Source organism: Copadichromis virginalis, linkage group LG20, assembly GCF_057382275.1.
Source record: "Copadichromis virginalis isolate Kocher_CV1m ecotype Utaka linkage group LG20, C_Virginalis_male_GT1.1, whole genome shotgun sequence".
Taxonomy (NCBI): Eukaryota; Metazoa; Chordata; class Actinopteri; order Cichliformes; family Cichlidae; genus Copadichromis; species Copadichromis virginalis.
Genome location: NC_140637.1, coordinates 28783983 through 28808041, shown reverse-complemented (window position 1 = coordinate 28808041; position 24059 = coordinate 28783983). Strand labels below are relative to the sequence as shown.

Genomic DNA, 24059 nt, shown 5'->3' with positions numbered 1-24059 from the left:
GAAATGGCTATACACAAACAAACACAGTAGTCCAGTGATGAGCTGCACAGGTTTACCATGGAATTAGCTGCAGGTACACCATCGCCTCAATGCCCTCCATTCGTTGTTGTTTGTGTCACATACAAATTACATCACAGGACTTTCAGGCCATGTTGCTACTATAACAACACCCACATTGAGGTGATTTCTATTGTAATGGAAATTGATGAGTTGAGTGCAAGTGGAAAAGAGGCAATAGAGATCCTTGTCCAAGTCTTCACCTGCCAACACCAGTACCTAGATTCAGGGCATTACTTAAATAACACATTTAAGAAAACTAAGGAAGCTCAGTTTAGTCAAATGATCTCTTCTTATTAAATTAAAGCTGAAGCTATGCACATTAAGCTGAAAATGTCCACCAATAAAAAAAATAACATACATTGTGTCACCATCCTAAAATATGTGGCAGCCTCTCAGTTTAAGGGAATGAAGTACAGATTTAACAGCTCAGATTTAGTTGCAAAACACGCTTTGGCCTCTTTGTTCATAAACCACTGTTACAAAGAGGAGAAAATAGTGTCTCTCCTATAAATTTGTTTCCATCTGTAAATAATTTAGAGCTCCACAACTACAAAAAGTGCTTTAAAGAAAACAAATAGAAGGCCTCTGTATGGTAATGTTAAATAAATGAGATAATCAAGACAACTGCTGAGAGAGCTTGTTTTAGATAGTGGCTAATAACCCAACAGATTTAAAACTTGTCTTTTCACCTTCATTTGAGATTCTGCCTATAAGCCATAAATAAATGAGGAAGGTTGTGATGGCCACAGTGGTAGTTTTGTACCAGGTGCAGGCATATTTTTCACAGCAAATGAGGGGGTTGAGGCACAACGAGGTCCTCGTTTTGATATGCTAATCAACTTCATCTGTGGCAAATCTTTCTGTAGTGACAGCCCAGTGGCTGCAGATGTTGAACTTGATTCATTGTGTCAAATGCACAACAAAGGGTTGGCTCACTCAAAGCTATGCTAATCAACATCAGCGACTTCTCCTGAGGGCTGCGGTGCCGAGATTTATACAACATACATAGAATGCATATCGGTTTATCTCAGTGTGTGCGTTTCATTGTCATGATGTGTTAAAGCTTTCCAACTCAGCTGTGGGGCAACAAGAAAAATATTCCTATTTGGAGTTACATAAGCTCATTAGTAACAGTCATAAATTGTGTAAGCAGGATTTGATGGATGAGGTTCATCTCCTACAATACAGATGAGACGATGATCTGTGAAGAAATAAATCTGCCAATGAATGTTACACAAGGGCTTGTAGGATTTACAATGATATACTGACATGCTATTTCCTTGAGGCTCTCAAAGAGGCTCAAAATACCTATGGAGCTATATCGCAATGTTTTTCAACAAGGCTGAGCATACAACACGGTGGTGAACCAAGCTGACATTTACCCCAGTATAGACAGGGATCTGCATTATCATTCTGTGTCGGACAGAAATGCACAGAAAGCAGAATCTCGTTCAGACATGTCCTGAATATCATTGAAATGAGGTGGTTAATTGAGCTACTGTCAGCGCAGCCCACATGACTGAAAGAGTCCAGAAGAGTTGAGTGTGAGTGCCCGCTGCATATCAATCCAGAGGCATGTAAATGCCATCAGTCAATTTCGATTCAGTATTCTCCTAATTGCTTTACAGATTAACACCACATAAACTGCCTACAACAAAAGCCTAGAATTAGAGGGATATGCCTTATTTTCACTGAATTTAAAACTACTGGTCAGCTTACCCAATGTGTGATGAGAAATGTGGCAACAAATAATCTGTTTCCAAGATAAGATAAGATAACTCTATATTGTCATTGCACAGTCATACATAGTACAGTAGTACAATGAAATTGGAAAACCGTCCTACGTCAGCACTACATATAACATGACACGATACGACACATCACAACGCAACACAAACAACACAACACAGTATATTAACTTAGTAATAAAAAAAAGAACAAGTGTATTTGTAGTGCACACTGTTATTATTGCACATTAATTATTATTGCACCTTGTTATAAATATAAATATTATTGTTGTTAATGTTTTTACCGTTGTTACCTCCCCCCCAAAAAGTCCAGGGAGGTAGCCAGTCAGGTCAGCTATTTGCATTGATTTAGGGCTATTGCCCTGTTGTAAAAGCTGTCCTTGAGTCTATTTGTTCGGGACCTCAGCAGCCTGAACCTCCTGCCAGACGGCAGCAGCTTAAACACCTGATGTCCTGGGTGTGTGCAGTCCCGTAGGATGCTGCGTGCCCTCTTGAGACAGCGAGTGCTGTACAGGTCCTTCAGGGAGGGAAGAGGATGTCCAATGATTTTTTGGACCATATTGATGACCCTCTGAAGTGCATTTCTGTGTGCTGTGGTGCAGCTGGAGAACCGCACACCGATGCAATATGTCAGCACACAGAGAAGACGGTCAGCAGCTCCTTCTTCAGGTCCATTTTTCTGAGGATTCTCAGAAAGTGGAGACGCTGTTGGGCCTTCTTTAAAACTGCAGAGGTGTTAGAGAGGTGTTCTGTTTGTCTAAAGAGGATTCAGTGAGTTCAAATTAAGATTTTTTAGAACATTTTTAATACCGCCAAATGATGTCAAGTGATGTTTCAGGGGTGAACAAGTCAGCTGTGAAAGCATGATGGAAAACCAATAGAGGCAATAAAACTTATTATAGGGAACAATATTTTCTATTAATTAAATCAATCCAACCCGCATGTGGATAGGAAGCAGAGAACTGACGGTAGATGGTGATTAACTCATCAATTAAGAATGACGAATTAAGCTATTAAATTCAATTCCTTTAATTGATCGCCTGTTAGGAGATAAGCTTCTCTGCATGCACTGATAGTGTTCCTATCAGGTCCTACTTGGCTCTGATAGAACTCCAGAGAAGGCTCAAATATGCTTTCTACACCTGCAGTGATGAATTAGGTATTTGACATATTTCCCTATATTCCATATATTTACTTGTGAAAATTCATAAAATGTTAAAACAGGAATTGAATAAATGTAAAACTCATGTAGGTACTAGTTTTAATTTCCCCCAAATTGTAAATGTTTTAAATATGCTAAGGCAGAATTGGAGTTCTTTCTGGCAAGTGAACATCATGCTGTATTAAAGCACTGGGCATGGAAGCACATGGCGTAGTTTGCATAGTGAATGAAAGAGTATTTAAACTGAGATAGTCCCTAACAGTCATGGAAGTTTACGAAATATTCACAACATTAAATCCCCTAATTTGTACTTTTGAACACCAGTTTTAATTGTTCCCTGAAGATTTTTTTTTCTTTTTAATCACTATCAGTATTAGGGTGTCACTCACATCTCTTCTCGCAACACAAACTGAAGCTCAAGTCTCTCGCGGCACGATTTTTTACACATAACTGCATCATTTAATTGTGTAACTGATTATAATTAAAAAACTTCTTGATTGCCACGGTGATACATCCCCTCTAAAGCAGTGATGGGGATACCCACCTTGGCGGCGAGAGCGTGAGTTTTAAGATGCAAGAGATTTGTGACATTTAGTGTTTTTGGAGTGTGCAGTTAGTGTGTTGTCTTGTGTAAGTTAGTGTGTAGTGTAGTCAAAAGTTTTGTTTTTGTGTGTCAGGACAATGAGGCAACTGCTGAATGTCGCAGTTGCTGCCAAAGGCAGATTGCCATGTAAACACTGTCTCCAGCTGGAAAAACATGCGTTGTGATACACCTTTCAGGCCTGCAGGTATCAGGCTTGTGATGTTCTCCTTTATCTTGTAGTGGACAGAAATGATTTTTTTGGAGTGACACAAATAATTTGTGTGCCTTCTATGCAGAACACCTGATTGTTCTGTAAATAGTTTGAAATGGTTATTTAAAAAAAAAAAACCCACTTTGTCTGCATTTTTAGGTCAATAGCGGCACATAACTTTGTTGTTTGCAAAACTTGTGCATAGGTTTTTAAAATATACAATTTATGTTTGCATTTCAAGTTATGAAGATGAGTCGTTAAACATGTTTGTGGTTGTTACAGTAAAAAAATCTAACTTTTTTCTACTCTGATTTTATGTTTTTTGTCTGATTTTAGATCCATTGTGTTAATGCTCTCTTCATTATAATCTAAAGAATTGTACAAATTTGCACTGTTTTAAAAAGTGTTACATGTCTAAAACGATAATTCAATATAAAGAATATGAACGAAATTGGAATTAATTGAAGAAAATTTTTTTTAATTTTTTTATTTTGCCTCATTTTATTCTATTTACTTATCTTTTCTCCTTGTTATTATGTGAAGCGGTATATTGCTGATTGTAAATTTGTTGTTTGGTCTGAGTTAGGACCTGGAGATAAATCTTTGTACCTTGGTTTTTGGTGCCCACTTGTAATATAAGTTGGATCGCAGATAGGGGGCAGGGTTTAATAAGAATATTTTCTTCTTCCTGCTCCTTTTCACGCATGGTTGCAGTGCTATACCAAATGAAAGTATGGTTTGTTTGTCTGAAAGAACAAAGCTGTTGAAACTGTTGAACCAAGTGTGAAATAAATAAATGAAATGAAATGAAATTGTCATGGTTGGCTGTGTGGCAGGCGGGCAAGCAGGAGTGGTGGATCCAAAATGCAGGACTCAGACACAGAAATTCAACTTAAAGCGCAGCTTTAATGCTGGAAAACCTCTTACTAACTAAACTCACCAAAAGACAAACAAAAACGCTGGTGGACTAAAACACTGAAGCACAAAACACTGAACTGGAACTGGAAACAAAACACTGGCAACACGGAGGCAAAACACACACAGCTTGTTGAGGGTACGACGCAACACTGACTCAGAGAAACACAGGGACTAAATACACTGGGAAGTAACGAGGAGAATGAGACACAGAAGGAGAGCACAGCTGGGGGAAATTAGAACTGACGAGACAAGCAAAGCAGGACACATTCACATAAGACACGGACCTTCAAAGTAAAACAGGAAGGATCACACAGAGACACGAACTTGACACAGTGGAGACAGCAACTAAGAAACACAGAGACATAAACCATAAGGCAGAGGACTCTAAGAACCGAGAGACACAGAGGGGAAATCAAACATGCAGACACAGACTTACACAGAACAGAGGGGACATAGAGAAACATGAAGGGCAAGGGATCGAAACAAGAAACTCACACCAAGTACAATAATACAAAAATCACAAAGAACTAAAACGCTGGGTCAGGAGACCCAGGACCCTGACAGAAATACAGTATGTCAAAATGAAAAAAAAAAACAGTAAATTCAAACATGTGAGGTTGTTCTAAAAATAAGTATACCAAACAAGGCAAGGGAAATAGTTTTTAAAGGTGAAATGTAGCACCTGGACCACAGAGTGTTAAACTTTTTTTTAAAGTAATGCAACAGTTACTTTTCCTACTAATTAGTTATTTTTATAATATTGTAACTCAGTTACTAACTCAATTAATTTTTGAAGAAGTCACTAGTAACTATAACTAATTACTTTTTCAAAGTAACTTGCCCAACACTGCTCTGAAGAGTCTCAGGAACAAACATGCTGCAGACATTAAATATACCTCCTAATAAACCATCTTAATATCCAAGTTGTGCTGACTGTTACAAAAAGTCTTTACTAAAAAGTTTAACAGTGGTCAAGCAGCAGGAAGCAGGAAGGCAAAATCGCCAATGACAACAAAAGAACACGAGTAACGCTGAAAAGCTTGACAAAATGAGCAATACAATTTGGCAGGGAACAAGATGAAGCTGGGGAACATTTACACACATGGGTGACTGATTAACAATTGGACACAGGAGGGTAACTGATGGCTAGGGGACAGGACTGGAAGACGACACAAGTGAGATTAATCATGGCAGGGCAGATAATTAATAGACAGTTACCAAAGTGAGAAAGTGAAACTGACAGAAATAACAATAACTCCAAAACAAACCATTCAAATCAAACACCAAACTATGGTGTCTTTGCACAAACAAGTAGATTGCTTTCTTGTGACTATGAGACCATTAGACTCTTATTGAAATACTATGCCTATTTCTTTTTCTTCTGTGGACCTGCCTGTAAGAATGATTACCTCATTTACTAACAGTGTATAGATCATGCAAACAAAAAGTTTAATGCACAAAACAGTTATTGTTTGTTCACACTTTACAAACAAATTTAAAAGTGCCTCTGAACAAATGAAGGCCTCGTTGTCTCACAAAATGTAAAAACGTCTTTATATTAAATGCTACTGAAAAAACAACAGCAATGATAATCATAATCATTGTTGTTGTTGTTATTGTCTTTTGGTCATTGTTTACACATTCCATTATTCCTTATTCATCTTTCATTAAAAATTGCACAGCATTGCTGGATGTCATCCCTTAGAATCTAATTTCTTGGTGCAGGCTTCTCTCTTAGAGCATCCTTGCTAATTTCTCCACTTCACCTGAAAGTAAGCATGCATCTTTGTACAGAGAAATGAGGGTGTGGCATAATGCAGATTGTACAAGCCCGCTGGTTTAACATAATAATATATGAACAGTGGTAAGAATAAAATAGCGCAGAGTGTATGTTTCATAAATGGGATATTAGTGAATGACGGCCACTGTTTTTGAAAATGAAATGAAATCTTCCAATTCAGTTTTATGCTGCCAGGCTTTATTTTAGTCTAATTGCTTGAAATTATGTTTTTGCAGTTTACAGCTTTATTACTTAATATTTACATACTGGAGATGGAGATATATCTCTCGTGCAAATTGGATTCGTTCAGCTTGTTTTTCCTTTAAACACAGACTGGCTGCTCATGCTGCTGTCACTTAAGTAGACACTTTCTAGCAGACTGCTCTCGATTCATCACTGCAAACAGCTTTCACACGCACTTCTGTGAGTTATATGAAATGGCCGGATGGTCTCTCTGGCATCTGTGACACCAGATTATCTGTGTCTCCGTTCACGGGGCCAAGATATTTATCATCCAAAGTTCAGCTCAGAGATAATAAACACAACACCAGATAGATCGCAAATCAACTTCAAAAGTTCCTGTTATCAATAGTGAGCCACGGAAGACTGTATGCAGGTTTATGCATTTCATCACTGAAATAACGGCTTCAAATAGATTAGACACTCATTCCTGAGAGAGGCTTTAAAGCTTTAGCAAATTAGATTTGGAATAATATTTCTGATGGTTTTAATTAGTGTGTGGGGGGTGGTGGTGGTTGTTTTGATTTTATTTTGATCTTGTGTTTCTGTAATTTGTTCTCACATTTCCCTCAGGAGATCTCTTGATCTCAGTTCAGCTTCCAGGTTAAACACACTTTAACTGTTTATATGGCCTAGGAAAAATGACCACCAAGCCAACATCCCCTGACACTGAAAGCAAAACAAGTGTTGTAGAAAAACACCCAGGTTGTGTATAGTAAGACAAAAATATTAGTTTCTCCTGTGTGTACTGCAGGTTATTGTAGCAGAGTGTTTTCCTTCAGATCTGAGGGCGAATGAAGGCGGACAAGATCAATGGTGACTTTGATCTATTCTCTTGGTTTTAGACAGACAGACGGAGAAGAAAAGACTTGCTTTGAAAGATGTCCTAAAGGACAGTGAGGTCTGTAAGAAGCAGTTTAATGTTTTATGCTGTATTTCCTTTTTTATCTTTTTTTAAAATGGGAGCTATTATGCTTTCCCTTATTTTCTGTCATGTAAAAACTATTGATGTTGACATAAAAGGGACAAACTGTCAGATAATGAAGTCAGCAATTGCAAGAATAATCCCTGTGAGCCAAAATCTAAAGCTTTAAACTGCTCTAAATGTTTTGTTTCAAACAAGTTGTTGAGCACAAATGTGGTCATCTCAGTCAAGCAGCTCTGCTGTAAGCAGAGAAGTGCCACCATCCTGCTCTTTAACCTTTCTGTTTGCTAAGATCAGCCTATCAAAAAGCAGTTGATTTTGAGAACAGGGAAAAGGTGATAAAAATCTTAAAACATCTGAGAATAATATATCATTGCTTATTCTGCAAGAGTACTGGCAACAGTCCTGTTTTCACAAGCAATCTGCTTTGTGTATAACCAAAGAGCTGCATCCATACAGTCGTGCAAATTAATTGCATGCTGTGTGGTCAAATGTTTGTGTGTGTTGGAGGGATTTTCCCTCTTTGTTTTGATCAGTGTCTGGATTTTTTGTCAAAAAAGTAAATATTACAAGAAACGCTTTTCTTAATGTGTTCTGTTTAAATAAGTAATGCTGTCTGTAAGGCAGAGAGTGAGGACCTAAGTGCAGACTACGGAGACAAACCTGGATTTAAACAAAAGCTGAGCTGTTTATTGTGGTTGCATGGAAATACAAAACAAAAGCAAAAGGAGATTGACCATTCACTGATAAGAAACTAAACACTCCAGCATGGAGCGAGAACCATGAAACCTGGAACATGGGTGAAGATGAACAGGTGATCTCACAAGGTACAAAGGGGAACAGACACAATACATTTACATGAAGATGATTAGGAAAAGTGGAGACACGTGGGAACACAGGAGGGACAAATCAGGCATAACAAGACATGGGAAGCAAACTAGACACAATGGACAAAAGACAAGGATCTGCCCGAACACATGAACTGACACTAGGACAGGAATAAGCAAACACACACACACGACAGGCTCAATAGACAAGGATGAAACACAAGGAGAGGAACAAGGGAACAGGTAAGCGAGACATGAAGGCAGACACCAACAGGAAAATAACCATGAGACTGAGAGGGAAAAAAACAGACATGACCGGGGGAAACAAAATAACAAACACAGAGGACGCGACTGACTCTCACGGAAGATGAAGCAAAGACAAAAAAACCCTAACAGACTAGAAACCAAGAACAAGATATACAAATAAACTTAGAGACAATAAAGGAACTAAACTCAAAACTAGACCATACAAAATTTGACTAAAAGCATCATCATGGAAGGATAGAATCACGAATACAAAAATAAACTCAAAATGCCGGGTCAAAGACCCCAGCTCCCTGTAGCATGTTACTGAATTACTCTCAGGAGAAAGTAACTTGTTATACTACTCGTTACATTACTTTTGTGTTACTCTGCAAAATGACCTTAAACACATTGTCTCGTAATTAACATTTAACAATATAAACCTATAGGCTACAGTCCCACACACCAACACAAATTTCTATCCTAATGGCAACAGACATGATCTTTCTCTTAGTATTACACAAACAGAACACGAAGCCGACAGCACAAAGCAAAGATAAAAACCAACACAAAGAGACTCGCCAATGTGATCTACTGTAGAAACACTAACAGGTAGAAACTGAAGCTGCAGCCTGACTGCTCATCCATTTGTTACCTGTTGAAATTCAGAGTTTGGCTTATAAGCAAGCAGACTAACAATTCCAAGGAATTGGACTCCTAGGATTCCCATCCCTAGTTGTAGCCAAATAATTTAACTGCATTTTGAATGATGCAAACTTCATTGATAAATAATATTGGCTACAAAACCTCGATTTTATTGTCCTTTAAGCTATCATCTACATGTTGTCTATTAATTAGGTCTTGAAGTTGACTCTTGTAGCTGACAGTTTTGGAGATGCTGCTGCCATTGCTGCTCTGCACTGTGCTGGCAGCAGCAGGGTGTTTACAAGCTACAGTGAGCCAGAAGCTTTTCAGTATGGGAGGAATGACACAATCTTCATTATGAATCATTCCTGCTTGCAGAGTAGTGTCTGGTCAACTGTTTACCATTAGGGCTGTGAGCTGGATCAGATACGGAGGCTGCCAGACAGACTTGGTGGAATCGTTTGAATTATTTTGTTTCTTAAATAGATGCGTTGGATGAATGATTCAATGATTAATGCATCAGATGAAGTGGAAGGATAGACAATTAAATTAGTGGATGTTTGGCCGGAAGATTGCTATTGCCATGGAAAGGCAATTTTCTAAAAGACTGCCACTGACGGGATTACTGTGTAGAGGTGGGAAGTAACAGAGCGCAAGTATTTTATTTGAAGTAGAATTTTTAGGTATATGTACTTTATTTGAGAGTTTATTTTTCTGACAACTTTTTACTTTTACTTTCTACTCCTTCCATTTTCAAAACAAGCTCATTACTTTAGGTTTAACACATTTGAGGGGAGTTATTATTTTCTGCATCTGTGCACCTTCAAAGATAATAAAAATTTGATTTCATTTCATTTCATTAGATTTGGAGAGAACAATAACACATAAAGCAAATCATATTAAGGTATCCATCACCTGGACTCATCACACACAGTTTATGTATTATTTGCAGCATGATATTCAGGGCTTAAAGTGACTCAGAATGATTTGGAAGCTCTTTGTCCGGATCATTCCATATGTCTGGATGTCCAGGAGTTCTGGTCGCAAGTACTTTAGCATCTAGCTGGTGCTACAGAAGAGGAGCAAGTAAAGAGAGTAATGTTGAAGTTGAGTTCAAACGCAGCATTTCTAACAGCTCAACAAATATCAGAAAACAGAAACACTGTTTCTGTGTAGTTTGTCACACAGTGAGTGTCTGTTAGCTAAAGTTGTTGATTTGATTTCCCTGGGAGAGAAAAGAATGTGAGAGAAATGTAAGAAAGACAGATTACATGTAAAGTAATGGATCTATGGCCTGCATTATGTGTTCCTAAAGTTTTTCATATTATTAACCATCCTGCAAAATAAATGGAAGAATACTCACTTTTTGTTACTCAAAGGTTGCATAAAAATACCAGCTGAGTACAGGCTTAAATGCTTAGTTTATCATAAAGGGTTATAGTGGACTGGTGCAGAGCAGCTAATGTGTCCATGGTCAAAGTTAGGATACAAAAAGGGTAGCAGACATCAAATTAAATGTAAGTTGATGATGAGGATTAGATTTGCTGACTGAATTTTACATTTGTACTGATTTTATAATGTGTGGGTGCGAGAAATCAGCCATCATACAACATCTGCTTGTATCATGTTGAATTCACTTGTGAAAATCCACCAAATTTAGCAGCACAATTAAAAACAAACTCTACACAAAATAGCACTCAATATCTAAATTACTGTGACAGTGCAGCACAACCACAGATCTCTGGGTTCTTGCACTTTTTAAAGTCCCACTTAAACCTGTGACTATTCAAATTTTTCTGTTTAGATGTTGATGCAAAGTCACCCATGGAAATTTTAAAATTCTAATTCTGATGAATTAGAAATTCAGTTAAAAATAATGTTCATATTCATATTTATTTATATTATTTTATTATAATATTAATGCGATGGCTTGGCAAAAAAACAAAAATGTCGTACGAGGAGTTACTTTTTACATTTGTATCTTTTTTACTTTTAACTGAGTAAAAAACTGTAGTATTTTTTTTACACAATTATTTGTGCTTCTGTTTCAGTCACAAATGTACTTTTGCCACCTCTGCCGCTATGAATCTTTACACCAGCTTCCCCAGAGGACTGAACCCAATCAGTGAAGTGATCCCTTAACTGACTTCTTCTCTGCCCTGACCATGAGGAGAGGTTTTGAGTGGTGCCCTGGTTGCACAGATGCATCCAAAAAAAAGTTAATAGTCCAATTACCCATCATAAAGAGTTCCCTTCAAGTTTTATAAACCATGAAAACCTACTGAAAGTGTTTTACACCGTTTTTTACTTACTTTAACAATCTGTGGTTAGGTTTAGACTCTGAGAACTTCTTGGTTACATTTGGGACACTTTTCTCAACAGTAACCATCTGTGCTGTAAAAGTTGGGGGCAGCTAATGCCATAACCCCATCTGTCAGGCTCTACCGTGTGACCCTTTTTTGTGTAAATTAGCCATAACAGCAGTTTTAATAGATGCCCCAGGAATGAGAACAGCTTGGCACAAAGCTACTTCTTCACTTTTATTCCACTGCACAGCTGTATGTAGCAGAGGTGTGGACTCGAGTCACATGACTTGGACTCGAGTCAGACTCGAGTCATTAATTTTATGACTTTAGACTTGACTTGAAAAAATGTTCTAAGACTTGTGACTTGACTTGGACTTTTACACCAATGACTTGGGACTTGAATTGGACTTGAACCGGTTTACTTGAAAAGACTTGATATTTTACCCCAAATATAAAATTTAACATGCATATTATATAGAGATTGAAAATGTGACGTCATTCAGGGGTAAAACCGCAAAGGATTCTGGGAACTCGTGGCAAGAGGTACTAGCGCACACAGCCTTTCAATTGAAATCAGTCACACAGCGATAAAAAGAAACACAAAAATGTCAAGAAGCTGTTGTATTATTAACTGCAATAGCCGGTCGCATGACAGCCACGGGAAGCCGACGGGTAAAGAGATCGGTTGTTATCGGATTACGTCGTTGAAGAGAAATTGTTCGAGCCATGTTTCCGAAGTGGTCTAATATTTACATTTAGCATATAACTGCAACATGCTTTTTTTCGTTTTTTTTTTTTTAAAGACTCGAAAGGACTTGAAATTCAAAATTTCAGACTTGTGACTTGACTCGGACTTTTACACCAGTGACTTGAGACTCGACTCTGACTTGCCTGACATTACTTGAGACTTGACTTGAGACTTGAGGATAAAGACTTGAGACTTACTTGAGACTTGCAAAACAATGACTTGGTCCCACCTCTGGTATGTAGTCATCTCAGGCGTTCAGTGTTGAATAGTTAGCAAAGCATCTATCATTAGCTGTGGACTTAACATGGGAGCTGCTATTTATGGTGATCGGGAAGAGGTGTAATGAATTAAAATACAGTGTAAAAAGAAACTTTGTGAGTAAATAGCAAAGCATGTGAGCAAAACAGTCAAACTTATACAATAAATAAACACAAAATAAAATATTAAAGTTCTTCGGTAGATGATATCTATAATATTTATGTGCTATGATTTTATATATACATATAGTAGAGATTAGATGTCTTAGTGGAACTGCAGGCAAAACATATGCATCATTCTGTGCAGGGAAGAAGAAACAATGACCAAAACATATTACCGTAAGTATAAAGTGACAGTACTGATTATCTCCAGAATCTTCCTAGCTACTACTTCTGTGACTGCTGATATGGACTTTTCTTCTTTTACTACTTTACAAGCTCACCTGGATCTACTACTCGCAACTAGCTATTTATGCCTGTGATACGGGTGTTAGTAATTTAAGATACTCATATCCTTGTATTGAGCAGGTGCAGGGAAGCAGAGCCCGGAGATGACAAACTAAATGAGCTTGTTTTCATTCCACTGGAGGAAATGTGATCTAGTTGCCACAGCAACTGAACCCAGGGGTTCACACAAGCCTAAGAAATTAAAAACAAGAGGTTATATGAGCAAAAGAAAAACTTCAGGATATGATTACGAATGTGTCAGGACCAGTAACTGCACTGTAAAATACCAAAGGCAAAAATGTTTTTAATTGAAATTAATGAACAGTAAATGGCACTTATTATGGAAACATTATGCCTTTCCTTATGACGCTCATACTAAACATGGCCAGTGAGTACAAGTAACCCCTCTAAACCAAAAGCTCAGAGCTGCTCTAGGTGCTCCATTTTGACTGAAATTGTATTTAAGGGACTGAATTAAATTATGGATACTTCTAAGTATCTATTAAAGTGCATAATAGCAAAATAGAGTTCTAACAGCTCTAAGTAGGCTACATAATTATAAAAACATTTTAGTATAAGGTGGGAGAACAGATGAGCTTGTTTGTGTTTAGAAGGTGCTTCAGCCTGAGTTCTTACTGTCCTTTCTAACCTGATATTTTCTTCCTAATCTCAGCGTCCCCATGCATGAAATCGTTTGGGCAGAATGATAGGATGTTTGGCTGAGGAGCAGCAGCGTGAGATTTGTTTCTGTGCAGATAAACACGGCCTTCACTGTTGTCTCAGCAATTGAGAACACTTTCTATTTCAATTTCAGTGTGTGAAAGGTGGAAAATAATCACGCAAAGAGCAAACAGGTTCAGTGATTCTCCTAACTACCTTGGATATCTTAGTTGTTGGTCTAACAGAAAAAAATATTTTCATTTTGATACCACTCCATCATGCAGAAAAACTTCTGAATTTTCCCTTTTGGTAAGATTCAAAAATAAAACAAATGAAGTGGAACATGCAATGATTCCAACAAGGCAAGGCTTAGAAACATTTATGAACTAATGGTACAAAATGGTATTTTCTCAACCAACAGTTCAAAATAAACCCTCTAAATTTAATGTATTTTCATTTTAGATGGCTAAAAGTATTCACCCCCAACTAAAGTTCAGCTGGTGCTGGTATTGTGTGACTAAGTTCATAAACTTTTATCTTGTTTTGATATATTATTTTACAATATAGAATATAGAATAAATATTTATTTTAGAAAACCTTTATCTTAATTTTTAAGAAAAATTAACTACTGAAAATATATCATATTTGCACCTGTGTGCCTCTTTAATAAGTTGTTGGTTGTTGTTTCTTCCAGAGGAACAACATCTGATAGGTGAAACACTGATGTATTAAAGACGACGGGATACCCGATGTCAAACACATGAGCCGTTACTTGACCAATGAGCTCATGCCGTGGTGACGCGTCTGTCCACAGTTCACAACAATCGGTTCTTCTAGAAAAGTATTATTCAGACAAAATGTCTTGACCTATATTTACATTTTCACCAAATTCTCACTCCTCACGGAGTGGATTTGTCAGTTTTGCACAAAATGATTGAAGAAGAAAGATTTTTATCAAACAATAAAGTGATAGCTTCAGATGCATACCTCTGTTATTCTGTTACTCTAGCCAACAATGGTAATGATGATCATGATCCTAGTGGTTGACTCCCACAGTAGAAAGGTTCCTACTGTGGGAGTCAACCAATGAGTTGCTAATATTAGTAATACAGTGTTATCAGCACTATGACAAGTTGATGCATTCACACATTTCCATGCTTTTGAAGGTCATGGTTCCTACAGACAGTGGAGTCAAACACTCCTGGCATCTACACTTTCATACAAGAGTGAAGTAGACTCATTTGCTTTGGATGTGGTGGTTTGCATCCTCTTTGGCGTCTAGGTAGATTTTACTTTTCATTAGTTGGTGCAGTAAGGCCAAAAAATGAAAAGAAAAACAAAAAAACTCACCATTTTCTTTTAGTACTTCACACATTACAATAACATGTAAATTATGATGGATCGTGAGCCAGATGAGCTACTGTGTCACTGACATTGTGGCTGACTTGTGTGACACATGAGAGGAAAACGTTCTTCCTTCTGTTCTTTGTTGTTTTCCCGTTTGCCATGTTGCCTCCAGCTGTGGGTTCCCCCCAGCAGACATTAGGGAAGTATATCAATTTTCTAGTAAAAAAAAACAAAACCCAAAAAAACAGAATTCATAAAAATTTAGTCCTGCTTGTGATAAACAAGCTCTTATACAACAGCTTAGATGTATCTCTAATGCATTTGTAGCCACCAAATGAGCAGTGTGGGAAAATGTAACTATAGCTATAAAACTGAAATATTTCAGATTATTCTGTTTTTTAACCTCTCTTTTTTAAATGTGTGGGGTTGTCCAGTCGACATGCTGTTACAGGGCTGTAGTTCTTTGTTATTAGCAAAACACACCTGTTAATGAGATAAGAAAGTCTGGTAGCTCCAGTTTTTTACTTTCACTCTCTATTGCCTTACCACAGACTTCTTCAGCACAGTCAGAGCTCTTAAACATAAAATGTACTGTTATCTATACTAATTCAATGGAAGCGTGTTGTGGCTTTGATTCGGGAGCAGTAACCCTGCGGTCCCTCGAATCTTTTGAGGCAGAATTTTCAAGAGTGCAGGATAATTGCACTCAAACAGGCCACGCTTACCAAGCATTTCGCTTTGTTTCTCCTAATAATCAGTTGAGGTCTGCCTCTGCCCACCAACCCTCAGTAATCTCTATCCATAATAACACAGCTGCCTTGGAAATGTGGCAGGAGGTAGGAAGGAGGCAAAGCTGCTCTTCGAAGACAGGCTGCAAGTAACATAAGGCTCTCCAGCCCTCCCAGGGTTTAATGTCTTATTATTTTCCACAGAAAGTACCAAAATGAACACTTTTGTCGGCAGGGACACTGCTGTGTTGGTGTCACTTCCTCTGAGCATGCAGCGAGGGGGGAGGCTTGCTGAGAATTGAGGGAAACTGGAGAAATTCACTTTTTTTTATTAGTAGCTGTTCATTTAGCTGGCATCTTACATCCGAAGATGACTTCAGAGCGTTCTGTTGAGGGATCAGTTATGCACTCAGGATGAATTTAATAAGGATGAGGATTGAAATACACAAACACGGAGCCAAATATAGAATTGTCCAATTATTATTTTTTTCCAGTGCTAGAGCGTCACCACCTCTGTGACTCTATTCCTGTTATAACACTTTGACTTACTGAAGTTCTGTTCACCACAATGTTAGAATAGGGCTGCTTGTTCATTTTAACTAGATGAGTCATATGAGTCATTGAGCCTAAATTAACCATGTGTAGTGAGAATTTAGAAGGAGTAAATGGGGACGAGAAACCTTTTTTTTATTAAGTCTATTTTATTTTATCTCATTTTTTAAAATTTATTCATTTTGGCTAGCCCTCTGAAAGAGAATGACATGTTTGAGAAAAGCCGATTGACTGCTTAAAGTGGACACTCAGAGTACAAAATAATTATGCAAAGCAAGATGACTAATGCATAATCCAACACTTTCACACTTAAAGTCTTGCATGGTCACAGTGATAATGGAAATCAGTTTTTGCACATCACGAAGTAGTTAACATCCTCCACTACGTTGTTTGACTGCGTCCCTCTGTGCCTGGTAACCCTGAGCCATCTAGCTCGCATGCATAGACAGTGTGACAGCATGATTAATTGTGTCGTTTTTGGGTGCAAACTAAGCTAGCAGATGGATATGTGAGGAGTTCTCGGCATTGGAAGCAGAAGCAGTTGCTTATTTGCTGCGTGAAAGAGAAGAGCAATGCAATGATAAATGAAAGCGCTGAAATATTTCACTGATGTCTTAGGAAAATGCTGTCTAAGAGTCTCAAAACAATATTTTTTTCAGAAGGATAAATGGGTTCTAATCTTCCATTTAGGCACTTTGATGGCCCCTGTAATGGCAGCATAAACTTTCACAGTCATATTCAATTTAAATGACTGGGTTGGGATGTCGGCCAACTTTACTGCAAATGCAGGGGAAATAAAGAAGATTTTGCAAAATTCCGACTATATTTCTCTTACTGTAAACTCAGCCAATGCAGATGTGTCAGCAGAGGTAATATCCACACGTAGTAGCTCAACTCATCAGCAGCATATTGGATTAGACTGCAGATTATCATGTAGGCTGTGAGCAGTGGGCAAGCAGAAATTATTAATCACAGTAAACCAACACTAAAGTGTTTTGCCCCCAGTGAACGCTACAGCAACAGAAATGAAATAACTACTGTTTATGCAAGTAAAAATATGCAACTGCAAGCACAGCAACACTGAGACCGTTGACTGAATGCAGTAAATGTGCATGTTCATGAGTCCCTTAGCCTCGCAGGGCAATTTATGGTGAGCGGACACAGAATAAAACACATTTCAATCATTCACACTTCAGTCGCTTTACTGACAGCTGACAGCTTTTGTGATTATGCTTTGCAAGTTTTTCTTTCTTCTGCAATCCAGTGGGTAGAAATGCTCAGTAATCACAAACATGGTGCAGTGTTTAAGATTTACAGAGAAACGAGAATGAATGTGATGTTATAATTTCCCAGTTTTTGTTTCGGCGGTTCCATGGCACATAAACAAAGACTTAATAAAAGGATAGAAACATGAAGGTGAAGATGAACGTATAATCTGGCATTAAGTGTGCATTACATGCAAATAAGAGAAATGACTCAGTGTTTGACAGGGGATTTTCAGTTTGTGCACACACACACACACACACACACACACACACACACACACACACACACACCATGACACCTGATTGAAAGATGCTCTTTATGGCACGTCTGACAGCGTACACAGCATGAAACATGTAGCTGTGTGGTTGCAACAAATAGAGCAAATAGAGCTTGATTTTGCATAAATATTGTGGCAGCTGCAAATAGACACACTCTGTTGTCTGGGAGAAATCATAATTATGTATGTCACATAAAGATTTTATGTTTTGATTTTGTCTCAGGAAGATCAAAGGAAAGAAGTAAGGACACATTTCTTATTCAGACTATATTATCCTAATTATTCTACACAAGTAAATGGTTATAACAGCCTCTTAAGCCACTGGATGCAGACATTCTGAATCTTACCTGAAATAAATCTGGTGCACACACTGTAGACAGTCATAAATCACCCAGCAAGTAAAAATACTTTTTAAAAAACCATGCAAATTTGAATACATGAATAAAAGTGGATCTGCAAAGAATGCATATACAGAGAATTCAAACCTTATCGTATCCAGGGAAGGCTTTGCTGAGCAAGCCACAGCACCATCCTCCTGACGTGCACAATAAAGATGAGTTTGTTCAATATTTTATGCTGCTACCTAATGTGTTGCTTTTCCCTGACACCCTCATCCGCAAATAATACACATGCTTATTCAACATCCCCACGGTGTGTTATTATCAAGCCCTTTAAAGCTGTCACCTCTCAGAGAAACACCGCTGTGCAGCAATAAATTCGGAATTTGATTAACCAGAGCACATCTTGACCTTTGATATTGTGACACAACAAGAAGGTAGTCATTATGTGCTACACGGTGTATCTGCTTGGGAATATTGTGCTGCTGTAGCTTTATTTTTAGGGGAAAAAATGCAACATTTGTATTCTCCCTTCATCTGTAACTTCCCTTGTTTAATTTTTGATGATTTTCCCCCCTCTTTTGAGTCTCGCTGTGTTATGCCATTTCACTTCTCGCAAGGCACCCATCTCCATCTATTGATCAAACTTCAGCATCAGGGGTCGTTCACTTTCCTTCTCCAGGGAGGTGTATTGACATTTAAAGCCGCGCTCTGTCATATCAATAATTTACACAATAACGCTGCTGTGGCCTTCGATATGCAACACAGAATCACAACAGCAAATGTCAATAAAGCATCGATGTTTTAGGTGTAAGTGCTATAAATTCAAGTAACAGCTACGCCGCAAGAAAATATAATAAGCTGGATGTTTTCCTGCTTTATACAAAAAGACAGAAAATTTAATTTAGCTAATTTACTTGCTGATTGATGTGTGATGAATTACGCTCTTTAAAATCGACATCATACATATTTGCAGATGGCAAAATCCGCCAGTCTCCTTCGATTTTCTTTGCTAATGCATGAATTCATGAATGATGGTCACTTTGAATTTATTTAAATAAATAAAGTGCATTTCAGCACTGGCCAGGAAATACATCAGACACTATAACTGGTGTGTAGATATGTATTACATTTAATACATATCTACATTTCTTAACTGATAAAAACATTTTTTTCTGGATGGGGCATAATTTAAATTGAGGATTTTTTCAATGTAATGTCTGTCTCTAATAATCACACAGACTGCTACAACTAGTAACACATGCATAGTTTTCACAGGTTTGCAAGGTGTGTTGCAGCTTACACCCCTAAACTCTTGTCTGGCCATTTGTCTACATATTCAGAAACTATCAGCTTACAACTTAGGAAGGGCTTTACTAACAGCTTGCTAATCCTTAAGCACAGTGTAGAAGCTCTGTGTCAGGCATCTGTGCATGCAAGCCTTAAGCTGTTGCTATAAGAGTCCAAATGTCCACAGGCTGTACTACAGTAAGCCCTTCAAATGTATTATTTTACCAAGCCAAAGTTTGGACATTAGGTCACAAACTGAGAATGAGCCTTTTGTCCTCACACCAACTGGTCAACAGCTCTAAGAGCAGCTTTATCATAAAACCTGTAAAATGTCTCCATCTAGTGAGTGAAGTGGTGTAAAGTGATGGGTTTTTTTCCTTCTAACAAGCCTTTTGGTTCGCTCTCATGAGATCATGATCATCACAGTGGGTTGAGTTTTCTGAAATTTTCTTTTCAATATTTATCTTGAATAAATCAAGACAAAAAAATGAGAATTTATCATCTGTTTTCAAAAAGAAAAAGAAAAACATCCCATTCTACTGGTCAATCAGTGTTGAATCACTTATTGGTAAATGTACCAAAACATTTAGCAGCTAACGATTAAAAAAAAAGAGAAGATAATGAGCATAAATGGTATTTAATTAAGTAAACTCAAGAGGTGGAATTTTTTCCTCTCCATATCTGACATTTCCAAAAATGTCAGATTCCTTTTTGAAACTATGTCTGAGGAATATTTTTGGGGGCCAAAATCTTACAGTATTCACTTGTTCCCTGTGAGGACGAGTGTCAGTCAAATTTTAATTACCAAATCCGAGCCGAGTGGTGTAAAATGTCAGTATAAATTATTACGAGACTGTCTGTAAGCATATAATTCGGCAGCATTTGTGCAATGTCACCCCCATGGAAGATGTGTGTCAGCTGTTCCCACCTCTACAGTGCCTGAGGGACACAGTGAGGCCAGAGGAAGTTCAACAGTGGGTCACTCCTAATTGCCCAGCAAAGGGTTATTTCGCTCTTTGTTTTACATTCCAGGCCATCATCTTTTTCTCTGCTCCTCATGATCCCCCTCTCAGCAGCAAACCACAAAGGTAGATAAATGTACCTGTGTCCTCCATGGACTGAATTTTAAGCAGTTTATTGAGTTAAACATTGTGAAAGCCTTGGCGGATTTTCTCTGTGAGGGTTCTGCTGCTTGAAATTGGTGCCAAGTGACTTAGAGGACCAGATTAATTTATTGCTTCACACGGGAATCATATGAATTTAAAAAGGACAATTTCACGTCCATTTTCCTTGACAGTTTTATCTGGTTAGGCTGAGGCAGAACCGTAGCACATTGACTGAAGTATTTATTATGAGTTGTTTGTATTTACAAAAAACTGCTTATAGTTTTACATAATAATTTTTTATTTGCACAATACTCCCAAAGGCAAACGTTTATTTCCCAAGTGGAGACGATGGGTGAGGGAAAATGTTGATGATGCTTGGTTTTGGTTTTAATTATAAGATGAGGGAGAGCGTCTGCAGGGCATATGGAAGACTGGTGGGATTTCAACATTTCAAGTTCACAGTTTGAAAAACGAGCCACTGAGACAGCAAACACAGCATTATTCCAAAGGTTATGGAAATTTTTATTTAAAGTTGTTACAACAAAAATAAATACACTCTGATACTGTTTTGATATAAAACAACTAAATGTTTGGATACCTAGAATAAGAATTCAGAAGCAGTAGCAATAAGTAAGTATATCCTAAATTCATCCTTATTTGCCTGTAAAGTACTCCATTATTACTGATGAGAGATGTGACCCATGATAATCTTGTTTCGGATTCAATTCTGTGGACATGCTTAACTAAATCATAGATTCCATTTTTTTTCTTTAAAATCACCGTGGCTTTGCAGGCATTCATTCATAATGTCAAAGTTTGTGCATTATCCATTCACGACCTCTCCTCACCAGCTCCTTTATCCTAGAAATATTATCATTCACGTTATTAACTTTTTGGTATATATTCCAGTGGTCCACAGTCACTCTTTGTAAGATTGCTTTTGCACTCCAGCTATTGTATTTCAAATGCTTTTCTTAACTTCATTGCCCTTCTGTTTGCCTGGGTAGTCATTTATACTGATTTATCCCTTCATAGGCTTGACTGTGTGCTATACTTAGAGATGATACAGCTATCATCTCTGTATATGTTTCAGGTCACTCTCATTTGGAGAAATCCTGCCCTGCAAAGCTTCTCAAGACTGGAAGTTATCATTTCAGTAATTTTTCAAACATTCTTCATTTTGTATGTTATGCTCAAGGCTTATGTTTGCAGTTTTGTGCCATTTTGTGACCAGTGGGTTTCTTGTCAGTTGAGGCACACCTTATGTAATGTCCTTCGCACTGTCAAAGGCGTCACTGAAACCCCAGTTTCTGCACATAATCCATGTGTCAAGTCAGGAACACTAAATCCCTCATGCCCTGGCATTTATTTTTTATTTCTAGTTGAGAAAACATCCTTAAATTCAGCACCAGCACCATGTAATAAGGTTTTTATAGATGTAAGATCTATTTATAGCACTAGGCCGGAGTGAGATTAGAAAAACTTTACAATTTTGATTAGTTGCAAATAAAATTTAACTAGAGTGAAGGACAACCTCATAGTACTGATTCTCTAAATACTGATTTCAGTGAATCTGTTCTAAAGTTTTTCAGCTAGAACTCCACCTGAAATGAAGCACCTCTGCAGAATTGTGGACGGTTGGATATTTGTTTATCTATTTATAGCATTGCAGTAGACATTTTTTTCTCCTTTCTGAGAAGGAGAAAAACAAGTAGGACTCATACAAAACAGAAAAAAACAACTTTTAACATTTTCACAAGTCTGACCAGGGGGCACAGTGAGAAAGTGTGAAAAACATATTACCTGTGTTATTAGTATCCTTACAGCTTCGTCCCCTCTCTTCTATTACTGCCCAAAATCAAACAATAAAAGAAAACACTCTGAACTTGCCAGCACTAGTTTTCTCATCATTCTCATTATAGAATCCTATTTGGTCCAGCCCCAGAACTTTTCTTCTCTCTCCCATCCACATGAAGTCTCTGAACTGGTTTCTTCTCTGTTTATCATTATCTGATCATGTGTTTCTCTGTTTATGATCATTGCTGACAATTCAGAGCCACAGGGGCACAGCCTGCTTAAGAAAACTTCACATCAAACAATTTGTTAATAATTAATCATTACAAATTAATGCTCCAAGACCCACCCGCAGTGGCTCAGCACCCAAACCAGTGGGACATGCCCCACAAAACCACTGCCACAACTAATCATGCTTTTGAATTAGGGCTGAACGATATATCGCATTTGCGATAATATCGCGACATGATCAAGTGCAATTTTCTAACCGCAAAGGCTGCGATTATACTCTGGACATGTCCAAATTCATGGGCTGCATCCTCCTGAGGCCGCATTTGTAGACCGATTACGTCACAGCGACGCGCCGAAGGCTGTCCAAATTACTACCATATCCCAGAATTCATAGCGCGGCCCAGCCAAACTCCAGTTTCCAACAATGGCGGCCGCTACTAAGTTTTAAAATTACTCATACTAATCTTTCTGGGTCACAAAATAAACTTTTAACATATTTTCAGGCGAGAAAATAGTTGTGTAAACATCAAATATCTGCTCGGTTTATCAAGATATCCCATATTTGCAAAAGTGCTTCGACGTTTTCAGAGGCGTCTGCTACCCACCAGCTCGACAGCTAGCCGGGAGCTCGAGGGTTACTGATGCGGCCGAGAACGGCACAACTCCCGGCACATCATTTTCAGATCACCGCGGAGTTTCGCTGCTCGGGTTAAACGTAATATATAAGTCACTTAGACAACCTAAAAATGTTATTGTTGGGCTTTTTTCAGTGTTTTGTTTGTTCGTGAGTAAATCGGTTTGGCTGAGATTAAAGTTATTAGATTAGATAAAATAAAACTTTATTAATCCCCCGGGTGGGTTCCTCCTTGGTTTTCACACAGCTGACTAAACGTCAAACAGAAAACTTATTAAACAGAAGTATGAGACAGTCGAGAATTTACACCAGTGTCTGGTTATATTTTAGATAGCAAGAAGCAGACGGCCGAGTTTATTAAACTCCACCGAGACAGCGGTGACGCTAATCAGAACTAGCCTTCTGATTCAGAAGGCTAGACCGTCCAATTTCACGCCTTTAAATTTTAAAGGCGTGTTTGTGTGTGTGTTTATACAATTGCTATTATGTTTGCACTTTATGTGTAATGTTACTGACTGCAGAGATCAGTAAGATGTGTGTATTTTTTATTTATTAGTTTTATTTATTTAATATTATTTTTTAATTGAATGACTGTCTAGTAGTTCACAGATGTCGAAAAACTGAGTGTGGTAAAGCCACTGATTTTGTTTATGTATATTTCTGCAATCTGCACATTGTACTGACTTTCATTTTAATGTTTACACCAGGGTTCCTTGTCAGCACTTTATGCTCAGAT

General features: G+C 37.9%; 1 protein-coding gene across 1 annotated transcript in view; it reads right to left on the bottom strand.

Moving 5' to 3' along the window:
• Positions 1-24059, bottom strand: part of syt6a (synaptotagmin VIa) — a 121025-nt gene that overhangs the window by 96241 nt on the left and 725 nt on the right. The gene's annotated exons all lie outside the window — the stretch shown is intronic.